Source organism: Portunus trituberculatus, chromosome 47 (assembly GCF_017591435.1).
Source record: "Portunus trituberculatus isolate SZX2019 chromosome 47, ASM1759143v1, whole genome shotgun sequence".
Lineage (NCBI taxonomy): Eukaryota > Metazoa > Arthropoda > Malacostraca > Decapoda > Portunidae > Portunus > Portunus trituberculatus.
In genome coordinates, this window is record NC_059301.1 from 8,854,947 (window position 1) to 8,865,548 (window position 10,602).

Genomic DNA, 10,602 nt, shown 5'->3' on the forward strand with positions numbered 1-10,602 from the left:
GATAACTTGAATTTGGACGAGGAGCCTTCCCAGGTAAAAGAGTTGCATGGAGGAATAGGAAGGGGAATGATAAGGGCCTCTACACTGTCCTCTGGTGGTGAATGTCTTTGCTCTGCTCTACAAACAAAGCAGTCGGTCGACGAGGCTTGTGAATGCCAATATGACACCAATATCTTAGGTTTGCTTAAGACCTTCAGTACCGGGACGCATTTTTATCTAGAGATTTGTGTGTGATTAAACCATTTTATTGGCATTAGGAAGCGCTATGGAGGTCAGAAAATTAATGGCCATAGTCTTCAGTATTTTAATTACCCCCATTTAAGTTTTTGGAAATATTTATAACCACATATTTGTAAGCAGAATGAATATGGAAACGCGTCATGGTGCTGATTGGGTTAAGATTTTCAGTACCAGGACGTGTTTTTATAGTTATTTTGCTTACTATTTGGTGATTTTTACAGCTGCAGAAACTCATGTAGTGATTTAAATAGTGAAGATTCTGGCTATTAATCTTCTGACCTCCATAGACCCTTTCTAATGTCAATAAAATGGTCTGATCGTACACAAATCTTAAGGTAAAAATGTGTCCCAGTACTGAAGGGAGTAAGAGCTTCAGTACCAGGACGCGTTTTCATATTAATTTTGTTTACTAATTGGTGATTTATACAGCTGCAGAAACTCATGTTATCCAAACTTTCTTGAATTGTTTTGTCTTGTCCAGCCTCCACGCATGCTGAATCACCCCTGATGGTGTAGATTGTGCCCTAAACTTGACTTTCAGTGGTCTTTTTCCTGTTTGTTAAGATGATACTGGCAGGTACTGAGAGAGCCTGTTGGTTAAGAAAATGACATTGGTAAGTATTGTGGAAACCTGTGTGTTAAGATAGTGAGACTGACAGGTATTGATGAAGCCTGTTTGTTGAGAGATTGACATTTACCCTTTTAAGAACCATGACGCATTTTCATACTTATCCTTATTACTTGGTGATATTATACGGCTTCAGATACTTATGTGGGGGATTGAAATAGTGAACACTCTGGCCATTAATTTTCTGACCTTCATAGACCCTTCCTAAGGTAACTAAAACGTTTAATCACACCTAAAACTCAAGGTAAGAGTATGTCCCAGTACTGAAGAGGTTAATTACAATATAGGTAAAAACGTCTATATAAACAGAAAATACACTTACGGAGCTATGTACTATAGTGAAGTTACACCCTATTATGCAAGATACGTGTAATCCAGTGCTTGACTCCACGCATATTCTACAAGTATAGGTAGAAAGGTAGGTAGGTATAGGGTACGGCTATACGTTTTCCACAAGAACTGTCACATGTAGGTCTGATGGTTTTCTACTTAACTTCTATTATTTTCCAATGTTCCTGTGTTATTATGAATAGTATATCAGTGCACCTGCGGTTACATTTTTCTAAGTCAACGCAGCTACCTGAAACTAACCACCACTTGCTTCATGTTGACTGTCGGAGCTCTCTGTTCGTGAAGAGAAGTCATTAGAATGTTTTGCGTAAAGTTTGGCATCTAGGTAAGTCACGGAGGCGCCTGAACGAATTTTTTTTTTTTTTTTCATGCAAGAGAAGAGAGCTGGCCAAGGGCAACATAAAACGGTTAAAGGAAGTTGCCCACTTATATGTCAGTTCTCGAGCAGGTCCGAGAGATTAAGCCAAAAGAATGGGATGAATGTCATGAAATCTTCCTCTTAACTACTTCAGTACCGGGACACATTTTTACCTTGAGATATGTGTACAATTGGACCATTTTATTAGCATTAGGAAGGGTCTAAGGAGGTCAGAAGATGAATGGCTACTATCTTCACTATTTTCATCCCCCGTATGAGTGTCTGGAGGCTTATAAAATCACCAAATATGTAGTAAGGAAAAGAAATATGGAAACGCGTCATGGTACTGGAGGGGTTAAATGAGTTCATGTCACAGGAAGATGGAAGTACAGAAGCAGGCAGGGAGTTCCAGAGTTTACCGGAGAAAGGGATGAATGATTGAGAGTGTTTGAGTGTTTGTATTGTGAATCGAAACCGCTTCCAGGAGCCCGGGGTCTGAGAGTACTAAACAAACCTACCTGCCACTGACACCTATGCAAACACATGCCCTCGTGATGGTTACCAGTGATTTGAGTCAATAGGAAGCAAGAGGTTCACTAGCCATAGACAATGTGATGGTTGAATTTATTGAGTGTTTCTTTTTCCTCTTTTATCTTCAGTTATTGTCGTTCTGTTCATTCTTGTTCTTGTTGTTCCTCTTTCTCTTCCCTCTCCTCCTCCTTCTCCTCCTCCTCCTCCTCCTCCTCCTCCTCCTCCTCCTCCTCCTCCTCCTCCTTCTTCTTGTTCTTGTTCTCTTGTTCTTCTACTTCTTGTTGCTCTTGTCCTGTTCTTATTTTTCTTGTTTTTGCCGATTTTTGTTGTTGTCGTTGTTGTTCCATTCCTCCTCCTCCTCCTCCTCCTCCTCCTCCTCCTCTTCTTCTTCTTGCAGGTGGTGATGAGTCTGTCGTGGACGCGAGGCAAGATGGGTGCAGCCTTTTATGACCTCACAACTCACCAGGTATGTGTGTGTGTGTGTGTGTGTGTGTGTGTGTGTGTGTGTGTGTGTGTGTGTGTGTGTGTGTGTGTGTGTGTGTGTGTGTGTGTGTGTGTTCATAATCTGACATGCTTTTGTACGTAGTTTGTTTATTTCTTTGAGTTTTATTAGAATGTTTGTTATTTTTTTATTTGTTCGTTTTATTAATCCACTTTATCTTTATTCTGTTTATTTGTTTTATTAATTTATTCATGTGTTTGTTTATTATCAATTTACTTCTTCTTCTTCTTCTTCTTCTTCTTCTTCTTCTTCTTCTTCTTATCATTATCTTTATTATTATTATTATTATTATTATTATTATTATTATTATTATTATTATTATTATTAGTAGTAGTAGTAGTAGTAGTAGTATTATTATTTCTTAACTGTTGTTGGTGGTGGTGGTAGTGGTGGTGATGGTGATGGAGGTGGTGGTGGTGGTGGTGGTGGTGGTGGTGGTGGTGATGGTGGTGATGGTGGTGGTGGTGGTGGTGGTGGTGGTGGTGGTGGTGGTGGTGGTGGTGGTGGTAGTGGTGGTAGTGGTGTCATCGTTGTTGTTGTTGTTGTTGTTATCGCTGTTGTCAAAGCACGATATATGCATTATCAATAAATCATCCCTCCTCCTCCTCCTCCTCCTCCTCCTCCTCCTCCTCCTCCTCCTCCTCCTCCTCCTCCTCCTCCCTGCCCCGTCACAGGTATACGTGGTGGAGGACAAGGTGGAGGCAGCCCCGGAATTCTGGGTAATCCGGTCCTTATTTCGAGAGCAGAGACCCAGGTGAGAAGAGGAGGAGGAGGAGGAGGAGGAAGAAGAAAAACTGAAGTATTGAATTTGTATATGGTGTGAATTGTATACATGTGACAGGTGTGTGTGAAGGTGAGGTGACACGTATACAGGTGAGTAACAGGTGTGTCTTCAGGTGTGTGCTGGTAGGGGGACGTCAGGACCAGCGTCTCTTCGATGTGCTGAAGAGGTTATGTGGCACGGCGCCCCCCTCTCCCTACACCCCACACCAGGTAAGTAAGGTTTGTTAATTGGGTGCACGCTGCCTCACCCCCTCGCCTATCTCTCTCTCTCTCTCTCTCTCTCTCTCTCTCTCTCTCTCTCTCTCTCTCTCTCTCTCTCTCTCTCTCTCTCTCTCTCTCTCTCTCTCTCTCTCTCTCTCTCTCTCTCTTCTTTCTTCTTTCCCTTCTCTCATTTTCTTCCTTCTCTCTCTTATTCTCCCTTCTTTCCTTCCCTTCTCTCACTTTTCTCTCTTCTTTCCCTTATTTCCCTTCTTCTCACGTTTCTCTCTTCTCCTTCTCCCTTCTTTCCTTCTCTCTCTTCTCTCACTTCTCTCTCTTCTCCCTTCTCCCTTCTTTCCTCTCTTTCCTTCTTCTCCTTCTTCTCTCTTCTTTCCCTTCTTCTTCATTTTCTCTTCTCTCCCTTCTCTCCCTTCTCTCCCTTCTTCTCCCTTCTTTCCCTCTCTTCCTTTCTTCTGTTTCCCTCTTTCCTTTCTCTCCTTCTCTCCCTTCTTCTCTCTTCTCTTCCTTCTTTCCTTTCTTTCCTTCCTCTTCCTTATTTCCTTTCTCTCCCTTCTCTCCCTTCTTCTCCCTTCTCTTCATTCTTTTCCTTTCTCCTCCTTCTCTCCCTTCTATCCCTTCTCTTCCTTCTCTCCCTTTTCTCCTCTCTTCGTCTGCCTTCTTTCCCTTCTTCTCCCTTCTCTTCTTGTTAGTTTATCCTTCACGTCTTTTTCTTCTTCATTCCATCCTTCTTTTGATCTTCTTCACATCTTTCATTATACTAAGTTACAATGAAAACCAGGTCCTTATATTTCATTCATCATTCTTGCTTTCCTTCACACAAATTGCATATTTATCTATCTATTTATTTTTCATGTTTTTTTTTTTTTTACTGACATATTTTGGTTAGAGATGCTTTTGGTTTTGTCGTGTTTTTTGTCTCTCTGTTTCATTTGCCATTTTATTCTATCAGTTATAACTCTCTCTCTCTCTCTCTCTCTCTCTCTCTCTCTCTCTCTCTCTCTCTCTCTCTCTCTCTCTCTCTCTCTCTCTCTCTCTCTCTCTCTCTCTCTCATCCTAGGCCGGTGGTAGAGGAGCGGGGGGCAGCAGCTCTACTACATTTCCTGCAGCGTCACCGTCAGGATCTACTTCCTTCACCTCCTCCTCTGCCTCCTGCGCCCTCAGAGTACTCCCCATGGCAGACTTCAGTGAGTGCCAGGCCTGTCCGTCCACCCAGTAATGGCCTCTGTTCATTGGCACAGTTCCAGGACGGTGCCAGAATGTTTTCACTAGGCATGGAAGATTTGTAATGTCTCTCCTCTTCTTCAGTATGTGTGATGAACGAGTGATTGTACAGTTGCGGTCAGGTAATAATTTTTTTATGCAAGAGGGGAACCTGGTCAGGGGCAACAAAATAAAAAAAGAAAAAGAAGAAAGCTCACTTGATTGCTAGTTCCCTAAAGGAGTCGTAAGGTCAGCCAGAAGTCTGCGACAAATGTCATGAAACACCCCCTCTTAAAAGAAGTCAAGTCGTAGGAAGATGGAAATACAGAAGCAGGCAGGGAGTTCAGAGTTTACCAGAGAAAGGTATGACTGAATAAGAGTACTGGTTAACACTTGCATTAGAGTTGGACATAATAGAGGTGAGAGAGCAAGCACACATTTGTTTATATTGCGGAAATAGGTTAGCAAGTTGCATACAAGGACTGCCACTTGCCGGTCTGATGATTGGTGTCCTTTCCTGCAGGTTTCACTGTTTTCCAATGTTCTTATTTCATTTTATACCATTTGTTCATCTTCCCTGCCAGAGTACGAGCTGTGTGTGCGGCGCGTGCTGTCCCTGGCGCTGCCCGGGGAGCCAGAGGGAGTCACGGAGGCTGAGCGGGAGCTGTTTGTGAGGAGCCAAGTCAACACTCAGCACAGGGCCATGACGCGGGCACTCGGGGCGCTCCTCAGGTGGGTCAGTGACGCGTGTTTCTTATTGATTTAGGTTCTCATGAGGAATAATAAGGCTACAGACGCGGTTATTCGGGCTCTTATACGTGTTTTTCCTTGGTGATGATGCAAAAACTCCCCTCCTCTTCATTCCCCCTCTTCTTCAGTGACCCTCAGCTATCACCCTTTTCTACTCTGAATATCCTTGGTCTGTCCTTTACTTATAATCTACACTAGAAACTTCACATCTCTTCTCTAGCTGCCATGAACATCCCATGAAAAATTAGTAATGTGCTAAGAGTAAGAAAGAAAAGAGGTAATGTGTATAGTTCACTACTTCAATCTCACCCCTTCCCCCCCCTCTCTCTCTCTCTCTCTCTCTCTCTCTCTCTCTCTCTCTCTCTCTCTCTCTCTCTCTCTCTCTCTCTCTCTCTCTCTCTCTCTCTCTCTCTCTCTCTCTCTCTCTCTCTCTCTCTCTCTCTCTCTCTCTCTCTCTCTCTCTCTCTCTCTCTCTCTCTCTCTCTCTCTCTCTCTCTCTCTCTCTCTCTCTCTCTCTCTCTCTCTCTCTCTCTCTCTCTCTCTCTCTCTCTCTCTCTCTCTCTCTCTCTCTCTCTCTCTCTCTCTCTCTCTCTCTCTCTCTCTCTCTCTCTCTCTCTCTCTCTCTCTCTCTCTCTCTCTCTCTCTCTCTCTCTCTCTCTCTCTCTCTCTCTCTCTCTCTCTCTCTCTCTCTCTCTCTCTCTCTCTCTCTCTCTCTCTCTCTCTCTCTCTCTCTCTCTCTCTCTCTCTCTCTCTCTCTCTCTCTCTCTCTCTCTCTCTCTCTCTCTCTCTCTCTCTCTCTCTCTCTCTCTCTCTCTCTCTCTCTCTCTCTCTCTCTCTCTCTCTCTCTCTCTCTCTCTCTCTCTCTCTCTCTCTCTCTCTCTCTCTCTCTCTCTCTCTCTCTCTCTCTCTCTCTCTCTCTCTCTCTCTCTCTCTCTCTCTCTCTCTCTCTCTCTCTCTCTCTCTCTCTCTCTCTCTCTCTCTCTCTCTCTCTCTCTCTCTCTCTCTCTCTCTCTCTCTCTCTCTCTCTCTCTCTCTCTCTCTCTCTCTCTCTCTCTCTCTCTCTCTCTCTCTCTCTCTCTCTCTCTCTCTCTCTCTCTCTCTCTCTCTCTCTCTCTCTCTCTCTCTCTCTCTCTCTCTCTCTCTCTCTCTCTCTCTCTCTCTCTCTCTCTCTCTCTCTCTCTCTCTCTCTCTCTCTCTCTCTCTCTCTCTCTCTCTCTCTCTCTCTCTCTCTCTCTCTCTCTCTCTCTCTCTCTCTCTCTCTCTCTCTCTCTCTCTCTCTCTCTCTCTCTCTCTCTCTCTCTCTCTCTCTCTCTCTCTCTCTCTCTCTCTCTCTCTCTCTCTCTCTCTCTCTCTCTCTCTCTCTCTCTCTCTCTCTCTCTCTCTCTCTCTCTCTCTCTCTCTCTCTCTCTCTCTCTCTCTCTCTCTCTCTCTCTCTCTCTCTCTCTCTCTCTCTCTCTCTCTCTCTCTCTCTCTCTCTCTCTCTCTCTCTCTCTCTCTCTCTCTCTCTCTCTCTCTCTCTCTCTCTCTCTCTCTCTCTCTCTCTCTCTCTCTCTCTCTCTCTCTCTCTCTCTCTCTCTCTCTCTCTCTCTCTCTCTCTCTCTCTCTCTCTCTCTCTCTCTCTCTCTCTCTCTCTCTCTCTCTCTCTCTCTCTCTCTCTCTCTCTCTCTCTCTCTCTCTCTCTCTCTCTCTCTCTCTCTCTCTCTCTCTCTCTCTCTCTCTCTCTCTCTCTCTCTCTCTCTCTCTCTCTCTCTCTCTCTCTCTCTCTCTCTCTCTCTCTCTCTCTCTCTCTCTCTCTCTCTCTCTCTCTCTCTCTCTCTCTCTCTCTCTCTCTCTCTCTCTCTCTCTCTCTCTCTCTCTCTCTCTCTCTCTCTCTCTCTCTCTCTCTCTCTCTCTCTCTCTCTCTCTCTCTCTCTCTCTCTCTCTCTCTCTCTCTCTCTCTCTCTCTCTCTCTCTCTCTCTCTCTCTCTCTCTCTCTCTCTCTCTCTCTCTCTCTCTCTCTCTCTCTCTCTCTCTCTCTCTCTCTCTCTCTCTCTCTCTCTCTCTCTCTCTCTCTCTCTCTCTCTCTCTCTCTCTCTCTCTCTCTCTCTCTCTCTCTCTCTCTCTCTCTCTCTCTCTCTCTCTCTCTCTCTCTCTCTCTCTCTCTCTCTCTCTCTCTCTCTCTCTCTCTCTCTCTCTCTCTCTCTCTCTCTCTCTCTCTCTCTCTCTCTCTCTCTCTCTCTCTCTCTCTCTCTCTCTCTCTCTCTCTCTCTCTCTCTCTCTCTCTCTCTCTCTCTCTCTCTCTCTCTCTCTCTCTCTCTCTCTCTCTCTCTCTCTCTCTCTCTCTCTCTCTCTCTCTCTCTCTCTCTCTCTCTCTCTCTCTCTCTCTCTCTCTCTCTCTCTCTCTCTCTCTCTCTCTCTCTCTCTCTCTCTCTCTCTCTCTCTCTCTCTCTCTCTCTCTCTCACACACACTCACACTCTCTCACACTCTCTCTCTCTCTCACACTCACACACGTCCAAACATGATAGAAAGCCTGTAATACACCACCCCACTTTCTTCCTCCGACCCCATATAAGGCATCCTACCACCATTTCAAGCCCCTTTTCCCTTTCTTTATTTTTCATCCATATTTGTATCGTGTGTGTGTGTGTGTGTGTGTGTGTGTGTGTGTGATCTGTGTACGTATCCGGCAGGTTTTTGGACGCACATAGATCGGAGCTGGAGACACCTGACCACCTGTTGGATGGCACGCCTATCCTGGGTATTCACGTGTACACCATGTAAGTAAAAAAAAAAAATGATAGATAAATAAATAAAGTAACCAAGGAAAAAAAAACAAGTATACAAAGAAGGGAGTAAGTAGCTATGACCCTCACACACACACACACACACACACACACACACACACACACACACACACACACACACACACACACACACACGGCCCACACACACACACACACACACACACACACACGGTAGCTCAGTGGTTAGAGCTCTGGCTTCACAAGCCAGAGGACCGGCGTTCGATTCCCCGGCCGGGTGGAGATATTTGGGTGTGTCTCCTTTCACGTGTAGCCCCTGTTCACCTAGCAGTGAGTAGGTACGGGATGTAAATCGAGGAGTTGTGACCTTGTTGTCCTGGTGTGTGGTGTGTGCCTGGTCTCAGGCCTATCCGAAGATCGGAAACAATGAGCTCTGAGCTCGTTCCGTAGGGTAACGTCTGGCTGTCTCGTCAGAGACTGCAGCAGATCAAACAGTGAATTACACACACACACACACACACACACGATTCCCCGGCCGGGTGGAGATATTTGGGTGTGTCTCCTTTCACGTGTAGCCCCTGTTCACCTAGCAGTAGGTACGGGATGTAAATCGAGGAGTTGTGACCTTGTTGTCCCGGTGTGTGGTGTGTGCCTGGTCTCAGGCCTATCCGAAGATCGGAAATAATGAGCTCTGAGCTCGTTCCGTAGGGTAACGTCTGGCTGTCTCGTCAGAGACTGCAGCAGATCAAACAGTGAAACAATGAAACACACACACACACACACACACACACACACACACACACACACACACACACACACACACACACACACACACACACACACACACACACACACACACACACACACACTAAATTGATTCAGTCAGTCAGTCACTCAGTCAATCAGTCTATCCGTATTTTAAGTAAGCTAGTTATCCAGTCATTCAGTCGAGAAATTGAATACTCGTACTGAGCCATTTAGTTTTATCAATCAGTTGGGTAAATAGCCAGTCAGTTACTCAGTTAATCAGTTACTAATCCATTACTTAGCTAGTGTCAGCCAGTCAGTCACACAGATCCAGGCAACCTATGTAACTAGAACCGCCAGTTCACCATCATCACCACCACCACCACCACCACCACCTTTCTCTTTAGCTCAACGCCATACACTCAGTCTTGGCACATGAGGCTCACATCTCAATACACTTCACCTCTACTCAGGGAGGACTTGGCACAGCTGGATGAGGCTACGGCCATCGCCTTGCAAGTGTTCTCGGAGGAGCAGCACCCGGCAGCCTTCAAGAGCGGCAAACGTTCAGCCAGCAAGGAGGACTCAGCCTGTATGCCTTGCTAAGCCGCACCTCCTGCCCCATGGCTTGCCACGCCCTCAGGTACCTGCACACCTTGGGGACTTGGAGGGACTGAAAGATGTGGTTCTTCTTTAATATCCTTAAGAACTGTTTATTTCCCCAATGTTACCTCGTTACCTTCTATTTTTTTGGTAATTCTCAGTTTATTTGATGTGGAAAAAAGTGTCTGGCTATAAATTCTATGTACAAAAGTCAGTGTTAGTGGCATTCTCCAAAGAAAAAAAAAAAAAAAAACTGAACAGAGATTTGGTTCCAGTTTAGCTAGCAGACCAATTTCTGGAGGCGCCTTGACACTCCTCTCTCATAGTGATTCAGACCATTTGTTGACGGGAAAACCAGAATCAGACAGAGCTATACAACTTACCAGAGGAGACAAATGTATGAAGGGGTTAACTCTTGCACAAGTGGAAAGAGTATAAGTGAGATGGAACAAGAAGTAATAGTGCAGTGAGATCATAGGAGAGGAGTGGGAGGTATGTTATGGTAGAGTAAGTTTGAAGAAGACTAGTTACTATTCAGTCCACTCCTCTTTTCTCCTCCGTGTGTCCCTCCGTCAGGCGCGTGTTGCTGCGGCCGCTGGTGGAGATGGCGGTGCTGGAAGGGCGGTACGCTGCGGTGGGGTGGGGGGTGCACGCCGCTAACCTGGACACCCTCAGACAGCTACAGTCGTGCCTCAGACAGGTGTCCAATGTGACGGTAAGTGTCAGTGTGTTTACCTGCTTGTGTTTACGTGTTTACTTATCTGTTAGTAATGTGCAGTGTCGGGTTTACGCTTGCCTGCTCCTGTCTTTGTGATTATATACGTATATGAATATGTTTATTTTGTTTTTACTTCATTTGGTAGAGTATTACTTCTCTCTGTAGTGATTGGTGGATATATATTCGTGTGTGTGTGTGTGTGTGTGTGTGTGTGTGTGTGTGTGTGTGTG